The sequence below is a fragment of the Ranitomeya imitator genome, chromosome 2 (genome assembly GCF_032444005.1).
Source record: "Ranitomeya imitator isolate aRanImi1 chromosome 2, aRanImi1.pri, whole genome shotgun sequence".
NCBI classification, from domain to species: Eukaryota; Metazoa; Chordata; class Amphibia; order Anura; family Dendrobatidae; genus Ranitomeya; species Ranitomeya imitator.
In genome coordinates this window covers 341,725,262-341,743,946 of record NC_091283.1, presented here as the reverse complement: position 1 = coordinate 341,743,946, position 18,685 = coordinate 341,725,262, and the positions used below count along the sequence as shown (strand labels likewise).

Sequence of the window (18,685 nt, the reverse complement as noted above, 5' to 3'; positions counted from 1 at the left end):
GAAGGCTCACAAAATATAGAGACAATATAGCAAGGACTGGGCAGCCAGCAAGTGAAGGGCAACGGAGGGAGAGCCCAACGCGTATCGCTGTTCAAGACAGCTTCGTCAGGGGAAGTGAGCTCTAAAAGCACCAACAGCGCTTGTATATACCTGATCTAATGAAGCAGATCGCAGTCTGGTGTGCAGGTAATCAGGAACGATGTCAGAGGCTGTAGTAAGAGGATATTGCACTGACCCCTGGTGGATGAACAGCGCATGCACCGGCCTGCCAGACCGACGGATTGCACAGAGGAAAAAGTAAGAAGCTGGAGCAGGGGAAGACAAATAGATAGGAAATGCTAAAGCGCACGCGCGGCTCCCGGGAGCGGGCGATGTGACAGTCAAACATGCTCGACTGTCACAGTGCCACAGAGAACCCACTGAAAAAATGAAGAGATAATTTATCTGTGCACATATGCAGAAAGAGGGGACAAAGATAAGTCCTATTGCCATAAGTCCTGTTGTCACAGTACCAAGGAGAACACACTAGAAAATGAGAAGATAACTTATTTGTACACATATGCAGGGAGAGGACAAGGATAAGTCCTATAGTGAGAAAAAAACAAAAACGCTGTCATATAAGCCCAAGAAAAAGCAGGAGGGCAGAAGAACGTCCCCCCCCTAATCTGAAAGAGAAGTTGCATAATTAAATAAGGCATAGGGATGTGTGTATGCCACACTAGATATTATAACAACATGAAAAATACATACACATGGATGTCCATAATATATAATTAGTAGGAATACAAAATGGTGATATACATATTTATGCATTCTCCATAAGGAACAAGCAAATGAATGGCAATGCACAGCCAAAATGCTGAAAAATCAGTGAATTTCTTCCATTAAAAACAAAGTTCGTTCTCATATAATCATCTCCCGAGCAGGATCGAGCCAAGTCTCACTCGCCAGAGACCAATTCTTCATGCTTGAACATAGCACGCAGCCCCATATTCTCCAGATCCACGCGGTATAGATGTAGTTTTGACTAGACAAGGTCCCATTTCGTGTCCACATAATAAAGTCCAATTATCCCAGGAAGCCTGTAAATAAAAGATCTGGCTTTGCCAGTAATTATTTGTGTATACTATTTCATTATCTGCCATATTTGATGCATGTTTTCCACTACTATATGGAAGTATTGTGTATTGGGCAGTGTTGGGCACACGTATATGGAGGGAGTTTTGTGTGTATGGTTTTAATTGTTTTTATATGTTACCAATAAAGCTTGTGTGACTTATTATAACTTTTGGTGGTGTGCATACATTATAGTGGCTTTTCTTTTCTTGTTTATTATCTGCTCTGCGTATTAGCCATTGTTTTGCACCCCCAATATATATTTATTTATTTGATATCATTGTGGTGCGCCAACTAATTTTTCTATGATGCATGATTCTTCTCTAAACACCTAATGGTGTTCATTTTTTGTGTTTGGCAGCACACGACTCATTTTAGCTGACATATGTATTGGTGGAAACAATTATCATTGGTTTCCCTAACGGACGGTTTGTTGTGGTTATGGATTGGGAGGCGAGAGAGGCAGCATGGAGGGCCACGGCATCCACGGTATTTGTAGAGACCACTAGCCAGGGCCCCGACTCAGACTTTACATGGTTATCCATGGACCTCATGGCAGCACAAAAGCATGGCATTAAACTACTGTGGAACATTCGGTGCCTAGAGGAGTATTTGAAACTCAATTTAGTTCCCAGAGGTCTGAGGGTATCTATTTTCCCAACGTGGGAACCCTCCATGGCTTTTCGCACTACTTGGACGGAGGGGTTGCTCCATTGCTCGCAGATTTTGATTAAGATGCTGATTACGCATGACAAAGAACTTCTGGCACAGGTAAAAACCGAAATCAAGGATTTGGAAGGTGGGCTCCATAAATTTGATGATGTCTCACAAGTTCAACCATTCAAGGTTAGACTTAAAGAAAGTCTTGATAAGTACGATCAAGAAATCATGAATAAAAAAAGATCCAAATTTTTAAGGGACAAGTTGGATTTTGACCAACACACTGCATATAAATGGAGACATCAGGGTAACCGGCGTCGGGGGACAAATACTAGACAAGGTCCTGTTGGCTCCTCACAGAATGTTCTTACAACGGACGGTCCGTCATTGAGTGATTTTTTTATCATCCGCGGAAAGCGAGTCAGAACCAGGACTCGGACCAGGAGAGGGCGTAGGAAATACAGGTCTGTTCACTCGGATTACCAGAAGCAGGGGGCACAGGCCCTCGTACCAGAACAGACGGAAACAACATCGCAAATAATCACATCATGTACTACAGACACGGGTGAGTGTATTTCTGCTGTTAAACATGACACATTGCAGATCATTAATCTGTCTCAACATCAATTGACACCTACAGAAATTTCTGTTTTAAGCAGGGGATTAACATTCTCACCCGTACAACAGACTGATAAATTTACCTTGATCAAGGACCTTTTTTTATTCTGTAGGAAAATTGTCCTACAGGTCCTGCATATCCAGCCGCAGGTTATGTCCTCCTTGGAACAAACGGAACATAGGGTCTTTCAAGATCTGATGGATCTTCTTCAGGAAGCTGATTCGACCACAGGTAGGCCAAGATTCCCTCATAAAAATAGATCTACTGTCTCTCCATCTTTCTCTATTGTACCAGCTGTAAAGATTTTTTTTGATATGGTGAAACAGCACATTGAAGCGTTACCCCTAAGATCATACCCTACATTTACATAGTAACATAGTAACATAGTTAGTAAGGCCGAAAAAAGACATTTGTCCATCCAGTTCAGCCTATATTCCATCATAATAAATAAATACCCAGATCTACGTCCTTCTACAGAACCTAATAATTGTATGATACAATATTGTTCTGCTCCAGGAAGACATCCAGGCCTCTCTTGAACCCCTCGACTGAGTTCGCCATCACCACCTCCTCAGGCAAGCAATTCCAGATTCTCACTGCCCTAACAGTAAAGAATCCTCTTCTATGTTGGTGGAAAAACCTTCTCTCCTCCAGACGCAAAGAATGCCCCCTTGTGCCCGTCACCTTCCTTGGTATAAACAGATCCTCAGCGAGATATTTGTATTGTCCCCTTATATACTTATACATGGTTATTAGATCGCCCCTCAGTCGTCTTTTTTCTAGACTAAATAATCCTAATTTCGCTAATCTATCTGGGTATTGTAGTTCTCCCATCCCCTTTATTAATTTTGTTGCCCTCCTTTGTACTCTCTCTAGTTCCATTATATCCTTCCTGAGCACCGGTGCCCAAAACTGGACACAGTACTCCATGTGCGGTCTAACTAGGGATTTGTACAGAGGCAGTATAATGCTCTCATCATGTGTATCCAGACCTCTTTTAATGCACCCCATGATCCTGTTTGCCTTGGCAGCTGCTGCCTGGCACTGGCTGCTCCAGGTAAGTTTATCATTAACTAGGATCCCCAAGTCCTTCTCCCTGTCAGATTTACCCAGTGGTTTCCCGTTCAGTGTGTAATGGTGATATTGATTCCCTCTTCCCATGTGTATAACCTTACATTTATCATTGTTAAACCTCATCTGCCACCTTTCAGCCCAAGTTTCCAACTTATCCAGATCCATCTGTAGCAGAATACTATCTTCTCTTGTATTAACTGCTTTACATAGTTTTGTATCATCTGCAAATATCGATATTTTACTGTGTAAACCTTCTATCAGATCATTAATGAATATGTTGAAGAGAACAGGTCCCAATACTGACCCCTGCGGTACCCCACTGGTCACAGCGACCCAGTTAGAGACTATACCATTTATAACCACCCTCTGCTTTCTATCACTAAGCCAGTTACTAACCCATTTACACACATTTTCCCCCAGACCAAGCATTCTCATTTTGTGTACCAACCTCTTGTGCGGCACGGTATCAAACGCTTTGGAAAAATCGAGATATACCACGTCCAATGACTCACCGTGGTCCAGCCTATAGCTTACCTCTTCATAAAAACTGATTAGATTGGTTTGACAGGAGCGATTTCTCATAAACCCATGCTGATATGGAGTTAAACAGTTATTCTCATTGAGATAATCCAGAATAACATCCCTCAGAAACCCTTCAAATATTTTACCAACAATAGAGGTTAGACTTACTGGCCTATAATTTCCAGGTTCACTTTTAGAGCCCTTTTTGAATATTGGCACCACATTTGCTATGCGCCAGTCCTGCGGAACAGACCCTGTCGCTATAGAGTCACTAAAAATAAGAAATAATGGTTTATCTATTACATTACTTAGTTCTCTTAGTACTCGTGGGTGTATGCCATCCGGACCCGGAGATTTATCTATTTTAATCTTATTTAGCCGGTTTTGCACCTCTTCTTGGGTTAGATTGGTGACCCTTAATATAGGGTTTTCATTGTTTCTTGGGATTTCACCTAGCATTTCATTTTCCACCGTGAATACCGTGGAGAAGAAGGTGTTTAATATGTTAGCTTTTTCCTCGTCATCTACATTTAATCTAACATTTCAGGAGCGGCAGGCTTTATCTGCCTTGCGAGTGAACAACAAGTTTCTAATTAGGGAAGCAGATAAGGGGGGTAATGTCGTTTTATGGCCTCTTGACATGTACCTTGAAGAAGCCCATAGACAGCTGGATAACCAACGGTTTTACCGGAAACTTCCCTCTAATCCTACGGAGATTTTCACCAGTAAAATGAGAACCCTGATAGATAGAGCTTTTGAACTGGGAGTCATCAGTGCTAGTGAACGGAATTTTATTTGGGTAGATGAACCAATAACGTCTACGTTCTATTTACTACCCAAAGTTCACAAAAACCTGACTAAACCTCCAGGTCGACCAATTGTGTCTAGTATTGGCAGCCTTTGTGAGAGGGCGTGCACGTACATTGACTTTTTTCTCCAGCCACTTGTGTTAAAACTACCTTCGTATATCAGAGATTCGTCACATTTTATTAATACGTATAAGGTTACTACTCTATCTCCAGATGAGATTATGGTCACCTGTGACGTGGAAAGCCTTTACTCAAATATTAACCATGATGATGGTTTACAGGCAGTTTTGTTTTTTCTAGACCAACAAGTGAACTCTGACAGAATGCACGATTCCTTTATCATTGATCTATTGGATTTTGTTTTGAGACACAATTTTTTTTTATTTGACAGGTCTTTCTTTCTTCAAACATCCGGCGTAGCTATGGGGGCGCGCTGTGCCCCGGCTTTCGCAAATTTGTTTTTAGGGTGGTGGGAATCCACGGTCGTCTATGTTTCAAGCCAGTTCAACAACAAGGTACGCCATTGGTCGCGATTCATAGACGACATTTTCTTCATTTGGTCAGGTTCTCCAGAGGAATGTATGGAGTTTTTGGATTTGCTCAATCATAATCCCTTTAATATTTTTTTGACCCACCAGTTTTCTTCTGTTGCAGTTTATTTTTTAGACCTTGAGGTCAAGTGTCAAGACGGCATTCTGTCCACCTGCCTATATCGAAAACCTACAGCGGTTAATAGTTTGCTGGAGTATCGCAGCTTTCACCCTGGACACACGAAAGATGGAATTCCAAGAGGCCAGTTCCTTAGGACAAGACGTAACTGTACAAGTGACGAAGACTTTCGAAAGGAAGCACGTGATCTCACAGAAGGATTTAAAATGAGAAATTATCCCAGGAAGTGCATATCTCGAGCATATCAGGGAGCCAAGTCTAAGTCACAGGATGTCCTACCTGTCCCCAAAAAGAAAAAAACGGACAACTTTGCACGCTTTATTACAGGATACCACACTCAGTGGGATCAGGTAAGAAACATCTTAAATAACCATTGGAGAATATTGACTACAGACACACAAACGGCGCAAGTAATTAGCCCACGACCCTTGGTGACGGCTAGAAGGGCCCCAAATTTTAGGGACATGCTCATGAGGAGCCACTACTCCAGGCCCACCATTAGACTCAATCGTGGTATCATACTTAGAGGTTCGTTCCCATGTGGAGATTGTACGGTATGTCCATATATGCATCACACTCGTGACAGTTTCATTAACCCACTTGATCAGAGGACTTATAAATTGAAACCTTATATCAACTGTAAAACCTCTAATGTTATTTATGCCATCATTTGTCCCTGCCCTCGTGTATATGTAGGGCAAACCTCACAAGGGTTAAGACGAAGGATTCAGGGACATTTCTCTACGATCAACACAGCAGCTGCTGACAAGCGGAAAGGTAAAACATTAACCACAGTGGCAGCTCATTATCTGACCCATCACACTGGGAGCTATACGGATACGAGGGTGGTTGGACTTGAACATTTGAAAAGTTCAGGCAGGGGTGGATCTTTACGGACCAAGCTGTTACAGGTAGAATCCCGATGGATCTACCTACTTCACTCCATGGCACCCCACGGGATTAATGAAGATCTTTTATTTACAGGCTTCCTGGGATAATTGGACTTTATTATGTGGACATGAAATGGGACCTTGTCTAGTCAAAACTACATCTATACCGCGTGGATCTGGAGAATATGGGGCTGCGTGCTATGTTCAAGCATGAAGAATTGGTCTCTGGCGAGTGAGACTTGGCTCGATCCTGCTCGGGAGATGATTATATGAGAACGAACTTTGTTTTGAATGGAAGAAATTCACTGATGTTTCAGCATTTTGGCTGTGCATTACCATTCATTTGCTTGTTCCTTATGGAGAATGCATAAATATGTATATCACCATTTTGTATTCCTACTAATTATATATTATGGACATCCATGTGCATGTATTTTTCATGTTGTTACAATATCTAGTGTGGCATACACACATCCCTATGCCTTATTTAATTATGCAACTTCTCTTTCAGATTAGGGGGGGGGACGTTCTTCTGCCTTCCTGCTTTTTCTTGGGCTTATATGACAGCGTTTTTTTTTGTTTTTTTTTCACTATAGGACTTATCCTTGTCCTCTCTCTGCATATGTGTACAAATAAGTTATCTTCTCATTTTCTAGTGTGTTCTCCTTGGTACTATGACAACAGGACTTATGGCAATAGGACTTATCTTTGTCCCCTCTTTCTGCATATGTGCACAGATAAATTATCTCTTCATTTTTTCAGTGGGTTCTCTGTGGCACTGTGACAGTCGAGCATGTTTGACTGTCACATCGCCCGCTCCCGGGAGCCGCGCGTGCGCTTTAGCATTTCCTATCTATTTGTTTTCCCCTGCTCCAGCTTCTTACTTTTTCCTCTGTGCGATCCATCGGTCTGGCAGGCCGGCGTATGCGCTGTTCATCCACCAGGGGTCAGTGCAATATCCTCTTACTACAGCCTCTGACATCGTTCCTGATTACCTGCACACCAGACTGCGATCTGCTTCATTAGATCAGGTATATACAAGCGCTGTTGGTGCTTTTAGAGCTCACTTCCCTTGACGAAGCTGTCTTGAACAGCGATACGCGTTGGGCTCTCCCTCCGTTGCCCTTCACTTGCTGGCTGCCCAGTCCTTGCTATATTGTCTCTATATTTTGTGAGCCTTCTGTCTGGATCCCCTTCTAGCTGCCGCAGCATGTTCCCCTCTTATGCTCAGGATGGGTGACAGCCGTGCTCCTTTTTCCTATTTGGGGTAATTATTTGGCGGAATTGGCATGTGCCCTACTCATTACATACCAGGAGGACTATTTGCTGTGGGTAAGCTGCAGCCTGACAGGGGTTTGCTATTGACAGATATATCTTTTGCTGATCAGGACAGGGCGGCTTTGCCAGTAATTATTTGTGTATACTATTTCATTATCTGCCATATTTGATGCATGTTTTCCACTACTATATGGAAGTATTGTGTATTGGGCAGTGTTGGGCACACGTATATGGAGGGAGTTTTGTGTGTATGGTTTTAATTGTTTTTATATGTTACCAATAAAGCTTGTGTGACTTATTATAACTTTTGGTGGTGTGCATACATTATAGTGGCTTTTCTGTTCTTGTTTATTATCTGCTCTGCGTATTAGCCATTGTTTTGCACCCCCCAATATATATTTATTTATTTGATATCATTGTGGTGCGCCAACTAATTTTTCTATGATGCGAGAAACTAAAGTAGCCGAGCTGGCCCGATTATTAAGGGCGAACTCAGCCAAAGGCAAGAAGGACACCCAATCATCCTGATCAGCAGAAACAAAGCATCTCAGATATGTTTCCAAAGTCTGATTAGTTCGTTCGGTTTGGCCATTAGTCTGAGGATGGAAAGCCGAAGAAAAAGACAAATCAATGCCCATCTTAGCACAAAAGGACCGCCAAAACCTCGAAACAAACTGGGAACCTCTGTCCGAGACGATGTTCTCTGGAATGCCATGCAACCGAACCACATGCTGGAAAAACAATGGCACCAAATCAGAGGAGGAAGGCAACTTAGACAAGGGTACCAAATGGACCATCTTAGAGAAGCGATCACAAACCACCCAAATGACCGACATCCTTTGAGAAACAGGGAGATCAGAAATAAAATCCATGGAAATATGCGTCCAGGGCCTCTTCGGGACCGGCAAGGGCAAAAGCAACCCACTGGCACGAGAACAGGAGGGCTTAGCCCGAGCACAAGTCCCACAGGACTGCACAAAAGAACGCACATCCCGTGACAAAGAAGGCCACCAAAAGGATCTAGCCACCAAATCTCTGGTACCAAAGATTCCAGGATGACCAGCCAACACCGAACAATGAACCTCAGAGATAACTCTACTAGTCCATCTATCAGGGACAAACAGTTTCTCCGTAGGACAACGGTCAGGTCTATCCCCAGAAAATAAATCAGGAATAGGAATTCTAGGCTCTAACATAGGATTCTGAACCACAAAATCTTGAATGTTTTGTACCCTTGCAGTGAGATGATCCACACAAGAGGACAGACCTTGAATGTCCATATCTACACCTGTGTCCTGAACCACCCACAGGTTTAGGGGAAAAGAAAGACAAAACACAGTGCAAAGAAAAAAAAATGGTCTCAGAACTTCTCTTATCCCTCTATTGAGATGCATTAATACTTTGGGCCAGCTGTACTGTTATGACCTGGTGGTTAGGAGCACTCGGCACGACCTGATAGTTAAACTCACGCAGGACAAGCTCTGGGATGTGGGAGCTCTGCTGACCGCAAGCCCTAATCCTATCACACCCACTAGAAATAGCCGTGGAGCGTTCCTGACTCTCCCTAGACGCCTCTTCACAGCCTAAGAGTTAGCTAGCCCTAGAGACAGAAAATAAAGCCTACCTTGCCTCAGAGAAATTCCCCAAAGGAAAAGGCAGCCCCCCACATATATTGACTGTGAGTAAAGATGGAAGTCACAAACGCAGAAATGAAAACAGGTTTCAGCAAAGAGAGGCCAGACTTATTAAACAGACAGAGGATAGGAAAGGTAACATAGTAACATAGTAACATAGTTAGTAAGGCCGAAAAAAGACATTTGTCCATCCAGTTCAGCCTATATTCCATCATAATAAATCCCCAGATCTACGTCCTTCTTATTAGGTTCTGTAGAAGGACGTAGATCTGGGTATTTATTATGATGGAATATAGGCTGAACTGGATGGACAAATGTCTTTTTTCGGCCTTACTAACTATGTTACTATGTTACTATGTTCTACAGAACCTAATAATTGTATGATACAATATTGTTCTGCTCCAGGAAGACATCCAGGCCTCTCTTGAACCCCTCGACTGAGTTCGCCATCACCACCTCCTCAGGCAAGCAATTCCAGATTCTCACTGCCCTAACAGTAAAGAATCCTCTTCTATGTTGGTGGAAAAACCTTCTCTCCTCCAGACGCAAAGAATGCCCCCTCGTGCCCGTCACCTTCCTTGGTATAAACAGATCCTCAGCGAGATATTTGTATTGTCCCCTTATATACTTATACATGGTTATTAGATCGCCCCTCAGTCGTCTTTTTTCTAGACTAAATAATCCTAATTTCGCTAATCTATCTGGGTATTGTAGTTCTCCCATCCCCTTTATTAATTTTGTTGCCCTCCTTTGTACTCTCTCTAGTTCCATTATATCCTTCCTGAGCACCGGTGCCCAAAACTGGACACAGTACTCCATGTGCGGTCTAACTAGGGATTTGTACAGAGGCAGTATAATGCTCTCATCATGTGTATCCAGACCTCTTTTAATGCACCCCATGATCCTGTTTGCCTTGGCAGCTGCTGCCTGGCACTGGCTGCTCCAGGTAAGTTTATCATTAACTAGGATCCCCAAGTCCTTCTCCCTGTCAGATTTACCCAGTGGTTTCCCGTTCAGTGTGTAATGGTGATATTGATTCCCTCTTCCCATGTGTATAACCTTACATTTATCATTGTTAAACCTCATCTGCCACCTTTCAGCCCAAGTTTCCAACTTATCCAGATCCATCTGTAGCAGAATACTATCTTCTCTTGTATTAACTGCTTTACATAGTTTTGTATCATCTGCAAATATCGATATTTTACTGTGTAAACCTTCTACCAGATCATTAATGAATATGTTGAAGAGAACAGGTCCCAATACTGACCCCTGCGGTACCCCACTGGTCACAGCGACCCAGTTAGAGACTATACCATTTATAACCACCCTCTGCTTTCTATCACTAAGCCAGTTACTAACCCATTTACACACATTTTCCCCCAGACCAAGCATTCTCATTTTGTGTACCAACCTCTTGTGCGGCACGGTATCAAACGCTTTGGAAAAATCGAGATATACCACGTCCAATGACTCACCGTGGTCCAGTCTATAGCTTACCTCTTCATAAAAACTGATTAGATTGGTTTGACAGGAGCAATTTCTCATAAACCCATGCTGATATGGAGTTAAACAGTTATTCTCATTGAGATAATCCAGAATAACATCCCTCAGAAACCCTTCAAATATTTTACCAACAATAGAGGTTAGACTTACTGGCCTATAATTTCCAGGTTCACTTTTAGAGCCCTTTTTGAATATTGGCACCACATTTGCTATGCGCCAGTCCTGTGGAACAGACCCTGTCGCTATAGAGTCACTAAAAATAAGAAATAATGGTTTATCTATTACATTACTTAGTTCTCTTAGTACTCGTGGGTGTATGCCATCCGGACCTGGAGATTTATCTATTTTAATCTTATTTAGCCGGTTTCGCACCTCTTCTTGGGTTAGATTGGTGACTCTTAATATAGGGTTTTCATTGTTTCTTGGGATTTCTTTGCGGTCAGCACAAAAAACTACAAAAGACCACGCAGAGTGTGCAAAAAGACCTCCGCACCGACTCACGGTGCGGAGGTGCCACTCTGCATCCCAGAGCTTCCAGCTAGCAAGACAAAATCATGATAACCAGCTGGACAAGGAAGCAATGAACAAATAATAACTATCAGGAACTTAGCTTCTGCTGGAGAAGACAGGTCACCAGAAAGATCCAAGAGCGAACTGAACCAATGCAGGAACATTGACAGCTGGCATGGAGTAACGATCTGAGTGGAGTTAAATAGAGCAGTCAACCAAAGGATAAACCACGTCACCTGTGTAAGGAACCTCAGAAGCAGCAGCTTCACTCACAGCCACCAGAGGGAGCCCATAGACAGAACTCGCCGAAGTACCATTCACGACCACAGGAGGGAGTTCGACAACAGAATTCACAACAGTGCGCACAAGACACATCACGTGCGCGCGGTCACATGACCGCAGCACCGATGTAGCCCACAGCGCACGCGCCGGCGGTACACAGCCGCACGTCACCCCCAGAGACAATAGGTCCACAATGCGTCCACGTGAGTGCCAGGGAGGAGCCAGAGAGAGAGATCGCCCAGACACACACCCCGACTGCCCACAGGACGCACAGGACTCACGCTCACGTGGAGGACCCGGACCCAGCCAGCTCCATGGCAACCAATCTGTTTACAGGTACAGAAAAAAAGCATGCCGTGCATAGCGATTAGGCACACAAGGGGAAGAGGAAGGGAAAAGGCACATATTAACAATTAATAAATAAAAAAAGGAAAAGAAGACCACAACCTCTATAGCTTCCAAATCTCCCTGGATGTCAAATCCCAGATATACTATAGGAAAAAAAACAACAAAAAAAGGGGAAAAGACAAAAACAAATATTAGCACATTAAAATACAGAATCAGACGCAACCTATATAAAGAGGGGGATCAGGACATGCATATCTGAAGCTTAGACTCTATGTTAAGCCCCTTCGGCTGTAAAGTCTCCAATAAAGAGATCCATCTAAGTTCTTTCTGTTTTAATTTTTGTAACCTATTACCCCCTCTTCTCGGCATAGGGACCCCATCGATAACTCTAAATCTTAACTGGTTCACAGAGTGCCTACACTCATCAAAATGTTTGGGGATCAGTAATTCAAGTAATTTAGTCCTAATGGTGCTCTTTTGCTTGCTAATACGTGCTCTAATCTCCATAGTCATTTCACCTACATACATAAGTCCACACGGACATACTACCAAATAGATAACAAAACTGGAAGAGCACGTATAGCGTTCTCTGATCAAAAATTTTTTCCGGTTCGAGGGTGATAAAAACTGTCACCCTTTAACATGTTACCACAGCAAGCACAATTAAGGCAAGGAAAATTGCCCATCCGAGGTGGACACAAGGTCCTTTGGAGGGCAACCTTTCTTGTATCCACATCTGATTTCACTAGTCTATCCTTCAGATTTCGTCCATGCCTATAAGAAAGAATAGGACGTGAACAAAAATCTTGAACTTGCGGCAAGCCTCTGTTGAGAAGACCCAAATGTTTATTCAGAATATTTGCAATACCATTACTAGCTGGACAGTATGTTGAAACAAATGGAACACGTCTCTGTTTAACCCTATTTCTATGAGCTTGCAGCTCCTCATCCGTCAAATTGGTCACCCTATTTTTATGACCGATCACTTTCTTCCTAGGGTAACCTCTATGGACAAATTTATTGCACATTTCATCTAATCTAATGTCACATATTTCATCATCAGAGACAATCCATCGTACTCGTACCAACTGACTCCAGGGAAGAGAATCCATCATCCTTCTTGGATAATAACTACCATAATACAAAAGACTATTCCTGTTAGTTGTTTTTGTAAACAAATCAGTACACAATCTATCACCCTGTTTGTACACCATGGTATCCAGAAATTGTATCCTATCGGCAGAATATGTTATGGTAAATTTCAACTCCGGATGTACATTATTCAATTCAGACAGAAAATCAATGAACTCAATCTGGGTCCCTTTCCATATACAAAAAATATCATCGATGTAGCGCCACCAGGATCGGACATGGTGCCAGAAGCTGGAACTGTACACATATTGGTCCTCGAGTACCGCCATATAGATGTTAGCATAAGTGGGGGCCACATTGGACCCCATGGCAGTACCCCGTATCTGTAGGTAGTAGTCATCCCCAAAGAGGAAAAAATACCTCCTGAGGATGAACTCCATCAGGGTGAGGACCAATTGTGCACAATCAGGAGCCATGTCCGAGCCCGACAGTGTCATATCGATGGCATGCAGACCCCTCTCATGTTCAATCGAAGTATACAGGGAAATAACGTCAAAAGATAACAAAATAGTAGAGGTACCAACCGTGATATTATCAAGCTTATCCAAAAAATCATTGGTATCCCTAATGCAGGACTGTGCAGAGGTAGCAAAGCGGCGTAAAATTTTGTCAAGAAAAATAGCCACTTTATGACACATAGATCCTCTCCCCGACACAATAGGTCGTCCTGGGGGACTAAGTAAACATTTGTGTATCTTTGGGAGAGTACACAGAACCGGAGTTATTGGTGCATCCAAAAATAAAAATTCGGACAGGTTCTGATCGATGAGTCCACTAGTAAGGGAGTCTTCGATCAGGAGTTGTAAGTCCCTCTGAAATCGAACAGTGGGATTACCCATCAATTTCATATATACAGCAGTATCAGCCAATTGTCCAAGAATTTCTGCCTCATATTTGATCGTGTCCATAATTAACATCGCACCGCCTGGTATGCACCAATTACTTCGGTTCTGTATACTCTCCCGAAGATACACAAGTGTTTACTTAGTCCCCCAGGACGACCTATTGAGTCGGGGAGAGGATCTATGTGTCATAAAGTGGCTATTTTTCTTGACAAAATTTTACGCCGCTTTGCTACCTCTGCACGGTCCTACATTAGGGCTACCAATTATTTTTTGGATAAGCTTGATAATATCAGGGTTGGTACCTCTACTATTTTGGTATCCTTTGACGTTATTTCCCTGTATACTTGGATTGAACATGAGAGGATTGTCATGATATGTACTTTTGCCCTGTCCTGTATTTGAATAATACGCCATTTGATGTATGTAACTGTTCTCTGGTTTCTATTAGCTGTAATTTATGTATTTTCTTGGCTGGGAGTTCACCTGTAACAATGTCTCCTTCCCCCAATACTTGCAGCCCTAAGCTCTAATGTAATTAAGCATCACAGTGGAGGAATAGCCATTCTTCCTCACAGCAGGTGGCTAGTCAAATGTACATATTACATAGACTGCCTGGAGCCCACCAGTCTAGAATCTTCTGGTGGACCCAACCATTGAATAGAAGGTGTAACCCCTACCCCCTTCATGGGCGGATCCCAGGAGCTCAGACAATCCATTCTTATTTTGAGATCAGATGTGACTTGATCCTTGAAGGAGGAGTGGGGATTCTTAGCTGAGGCAAGACCCCACGCCCATCTAGGACTGTGGAAGCGAACGGGGCAAGACTTGAGCTGAGGACATATCTCGTCGTTCGTGAGATTGTTTTGGGATCCCTTGGACTAATTGTGGACTATTGCTTTGTTACCTGGCACAAGGATTATCGGGAGGTGCCCCTGAACCTGTTCCATTGGACTAATTGTGGACTCTGTAGATCTACCTGCATGTGTTGTTCCAGCGTTCTTGATAATAAATCTGTTGAATCATCCCTCGGCCTGTTGTCCCTTCTTGCTCTGCCGTACACCCCGTCACAAACTGGTGGCAAGCACTGGGACCAGAGCAGAAGGAATGGAGGACAAAGGCCCATCAACATCGGGAACCAACACCGCAGAGTACAAGAACTGGACTTTGGGGAGCCTACAATCAAAGGCCCGTGAAGTAGGAGTCCGTTTTAAGGGACTCTCCAAGGAGCAGCTTATTGAGGCTTTGGAAGGTGTTCACCTGCAAGATGACGCTGAGGAAGGATCCTCACAGCAAATGGAGGAAAGACTGCAGCCGGAGGTAAATACCCAAAAAAGTCAGTGGGTTGTGTGGTACGAGGAGGAGTTGGCATTGCTGGGAGAAGAGGCCACCATAGACTATAAGAAAGAGGCCATTCACCGAGCTCAAGAGAGGGAGAGGGAGGCCATTCACAGAGCCGAGGAGAGGGAGAGGGAGGCCATTCACAGAGCCGAGGACAGAGCTCAGGAGATGGCATTGCTGGAGAGGCAGATCGCTTTGGAAGCAGCTAGAAGCTCCAGACAGACTCTAACCCCAGCACCCACCATGAGGGAACTCCCCAGAGTGTCCCGCAAAGACTTCAAGCCCTTTAATGAGGCTGCAGGCGACATTGAGGGCTTCTTCCAGGACTTTGAGCATCAGTGTTGATTAATGGAAGTCCCAGAAAGGGACCGAGTCCGACATCTGGTGGGGCTGCCGCAGCCTATAGAGCTATGGACCCTCAGGGGAACTGTGAGTATGCGGAGATTAAACGGACTATTCTAGAACATTATGCTGTTACCCCAGACACTTACAGGACTCAGTTCCGTACTTTAGCCTGTGATGAGGAAGTGTCTTTCAAGATGTACAGTGGGGCAAAAAAGTATTTAGTCAGTCAGCAATAGTGCAAGTTCCACCACTTAAAAAGATGAGAGGCGTCTGTAATTTACATCATAAGTAGACCTCAACTATCGGAGACAAACTGAGAAAAAAAAATCCAGAAAATCACATTGTCTGTTTTTTTTAACATTTTATTTGCATATTATGGTGGAAAATAAGTATTTGGTCAGAAACAAAATTTCATCTCAATACTTTGTAATATATCCTTTGTTGGCAATGACAGAGGTCAAACATTTTCTATAAGTCTTCACAAGGTTGCCACACACTGTTGTTGGTATGTTGGCCCATTCCTCCATGCAGATCTCCTCTAGAGCAGTGATGTTTTTGGCTTTTCGCTTGGCAACACGGACTTTCAACTCCCTCCAAAGGTTTTCTATAGGGTTGAGATCTGGAGACTGGCTAGGCCACTCCAGGACCTTGAAATGCTTCTTACGAAGCCACTCCTTCGTTGCCCTGGCGGTGTGCTTTGGATCATTGTCATGTTGAAAGACCCAGCCACGTTTCATCTTCAATTCCCTTGCTGATGGAAGGAGGTTTGCACTCAAAATCTCACGATACATGGCCCCATTCATTCTTTCATGTACCCGGATCAGTCGTCCTGGCCCCTTTGCAGAGAAACAGCCCCAAAGCATGATGTTTCCACCACCATGCTTTACAGTAGGTATGGTGTTTGATGGATGCAACTCAGTATTCTTTTTCCTCCAAACACGACAAGTTGTGTTTCTACCAAACAGTTCCAGTTTGGTTTCATCAGACCATAGGACATTCTCCCAAAACTCCTCTGGATCATCCAAATGCTCTCTAGCAAACTTCAGACGGGCCCGGACATGTACTGGCTTAAGCAGTGGGACACTTCTGGCACTGCAGGATCTGAGTCCATGGTGGCGTAGTGTGTTACTTATGGTAAGCCTTGTTACATTGGTCCCGGCCCTCTGCAGTTCATTCACTAGGTCCCCCCGCGTGGTTCTGGGATTTTTGCTCACCGTTCTTGTGACCATTCTGACCCCACGGGGTGGGATTTTGCGTGGAGCCCCAGATCGAAGGAGATTATCAGTGGTCTTGTATGTCTTCCATTTTCTAATTATTGCTCCCACTGTTGATTTCTTCACTCCAAGCTGGTTGGCTATTGCAGATTCAGTCTTCCCAGCCTGGTGCAGGGCTACAATTTTGTTTCTGGTGTCCTTTGACAGCTCTTTGGTCTTCATCATAGTGGAGTTTGGAGTCAGACTGTTTGAGGGTGTGCACAGGTGTCTTTTTATACTGATAACAAGTTTAAACAGGTGCCATTACTACAGGTAATGAGTGGAGGAAAGAGGAGACTCTTAAAGAAGAAGTTACAGGTCTGTGAGAGCCAGAAATCTTGATTGTTTGTTTCTGACCAAATACTTATTTTTCACCATAATATGCAAATAAATTGTTAAAAAAACAGACAATGTGATTTTCTGGATTTTTTTTTTTTTCAGTTTGTCTCCCATAGTTGAGGTCTACCTATGATGTAAATTACAGACGCCTCTCATCTTTTTAAGTGGTGGAACTTGCACTATTGCTGACTGACTAAATACTTTTTTGCCCCACTGTATGCCCACAGACTCAAACAGATATGTCATCGCTGGCTGGAGGCAGATGAGGCCTTAACCTGGGAGACCTTCCTCCAGGTTATCCTAAAAGAGCAGTTTTACTTCAAGTGCCCTGCTAAGATCCGGGAATGGGTGCGTGAGAGGAGACCAGCCACTGTGGAGGAAGCTGCAGCTCTAGCTGATGAGGCTCTCACCATCAAGCCTCAGTGGAGGGTTCTGTTGGAGGATGGAGAGAGGCCTACCAGCTCCACAACACCGGTGGCCCCCTGTTCTTCTGTCCCCATTGTTCCCCGTTCCTCTAAGCCACCACCTCATGCTGATACCCGTGTTAATGTGCCTCCAGTTGCTTCTACTGCGTTTTCTGGAATACGACGAAGAGAGGAAGTAGCAGAGCGCAAGTGTTATGGTTGTGGGCATCTGGGGCATCTGCAGGCCTCATGCCCAGCCAGCTCATGGAGAAGTCGTCCTCAAACCCCTACAGCACCTTCAGGTGGAAGCCGGCCTCCAGGTTCCCTTACCCCTCGCCCAAGAGGACGCCTTGGATGGAGTGAGACCCAGCGGAGATGCTATCGATGTGGACAGCCGGGGCATCTGCAAGCCTCCTGCCCAGCTGTTCAAATGAGGATTAATCCTGTACCCAGTCATATTATTAATTATGTACACCCAAGTGCCATGGAGGACGACGTGTCACCACTACGTGAGGACTGGCCTAGTGCCTCACCCACCCATGTTGCACCACTAGGAGTTTATGGTGTGCGACCCGCAGCTATGACGACTTCTGCTCATCGAGGTAAGCACTTGCAGGAGGTCGTGCTGGATGGACAGAGACTTATTGGATTTTGTGACTCAGGGGCTTTCCTCACACTGGCTGATCCCTGAGTGGTTCGGCCTGAGGCAATCCATCGAGGACCTGGGATTGTCATTGAACTGGCTGGTGGACAATGGAGGACTATTCCCACAGCCACTGTGGATCTGAACTTTGGTTTTGTGGTCAGGCGATGTGTGGCTGGGGTGATGGGTGGTCTGCCTGCAGATGTTCTCCTGGGCAATGATGTGGGAGAGCTACGATGCCAATTTGCGGCTGCATGAAGCCACATGTAAGTTACGCTCTGCCTGTGTGTACTTAACCAGCGACCTGTAGAGGTCCCTGGTACGTACACAAATTGGGAGGGGAAGGGATTGTCATGATATGTACTTTTGCCCTGTCCTGTATTTGAATAATACGCCATTTGATGTATGTAACTGTTCTCTGGTTTCTATTAGCTGTAATTTATGTATTTTCT

General features: G+C 44.0%; 1 protein-coding gene and 1 long non-coding RNA gene across 2 annotated transcripts in view; one reads left to right on the top strand and one right to left on the bottom strand.

Moving 5' to 3' along the window:
* The window catches only part of LOC138666512 (zinc finger protein 721-like), a 620,944-nt gene that overhangs the window by 549,843 nt on the left and 52,416 nt on the right, over nucleotides 1-18,685 (bottom strand). The window lies entirely within an intron of this gene.
* On the top strand, nucleotides 5,459-6,771 carry LOC138667423 (uncharacterized). The gene is made up of 3 exons (XR_011318753.1): nucleotides 5,459-5,819; nucleotides 6,166-6,246; nucleotides 6,454-6,771. It is a non-coding gene; the product is annotated as an uncharacterized lncRNA (long non-coding RNA).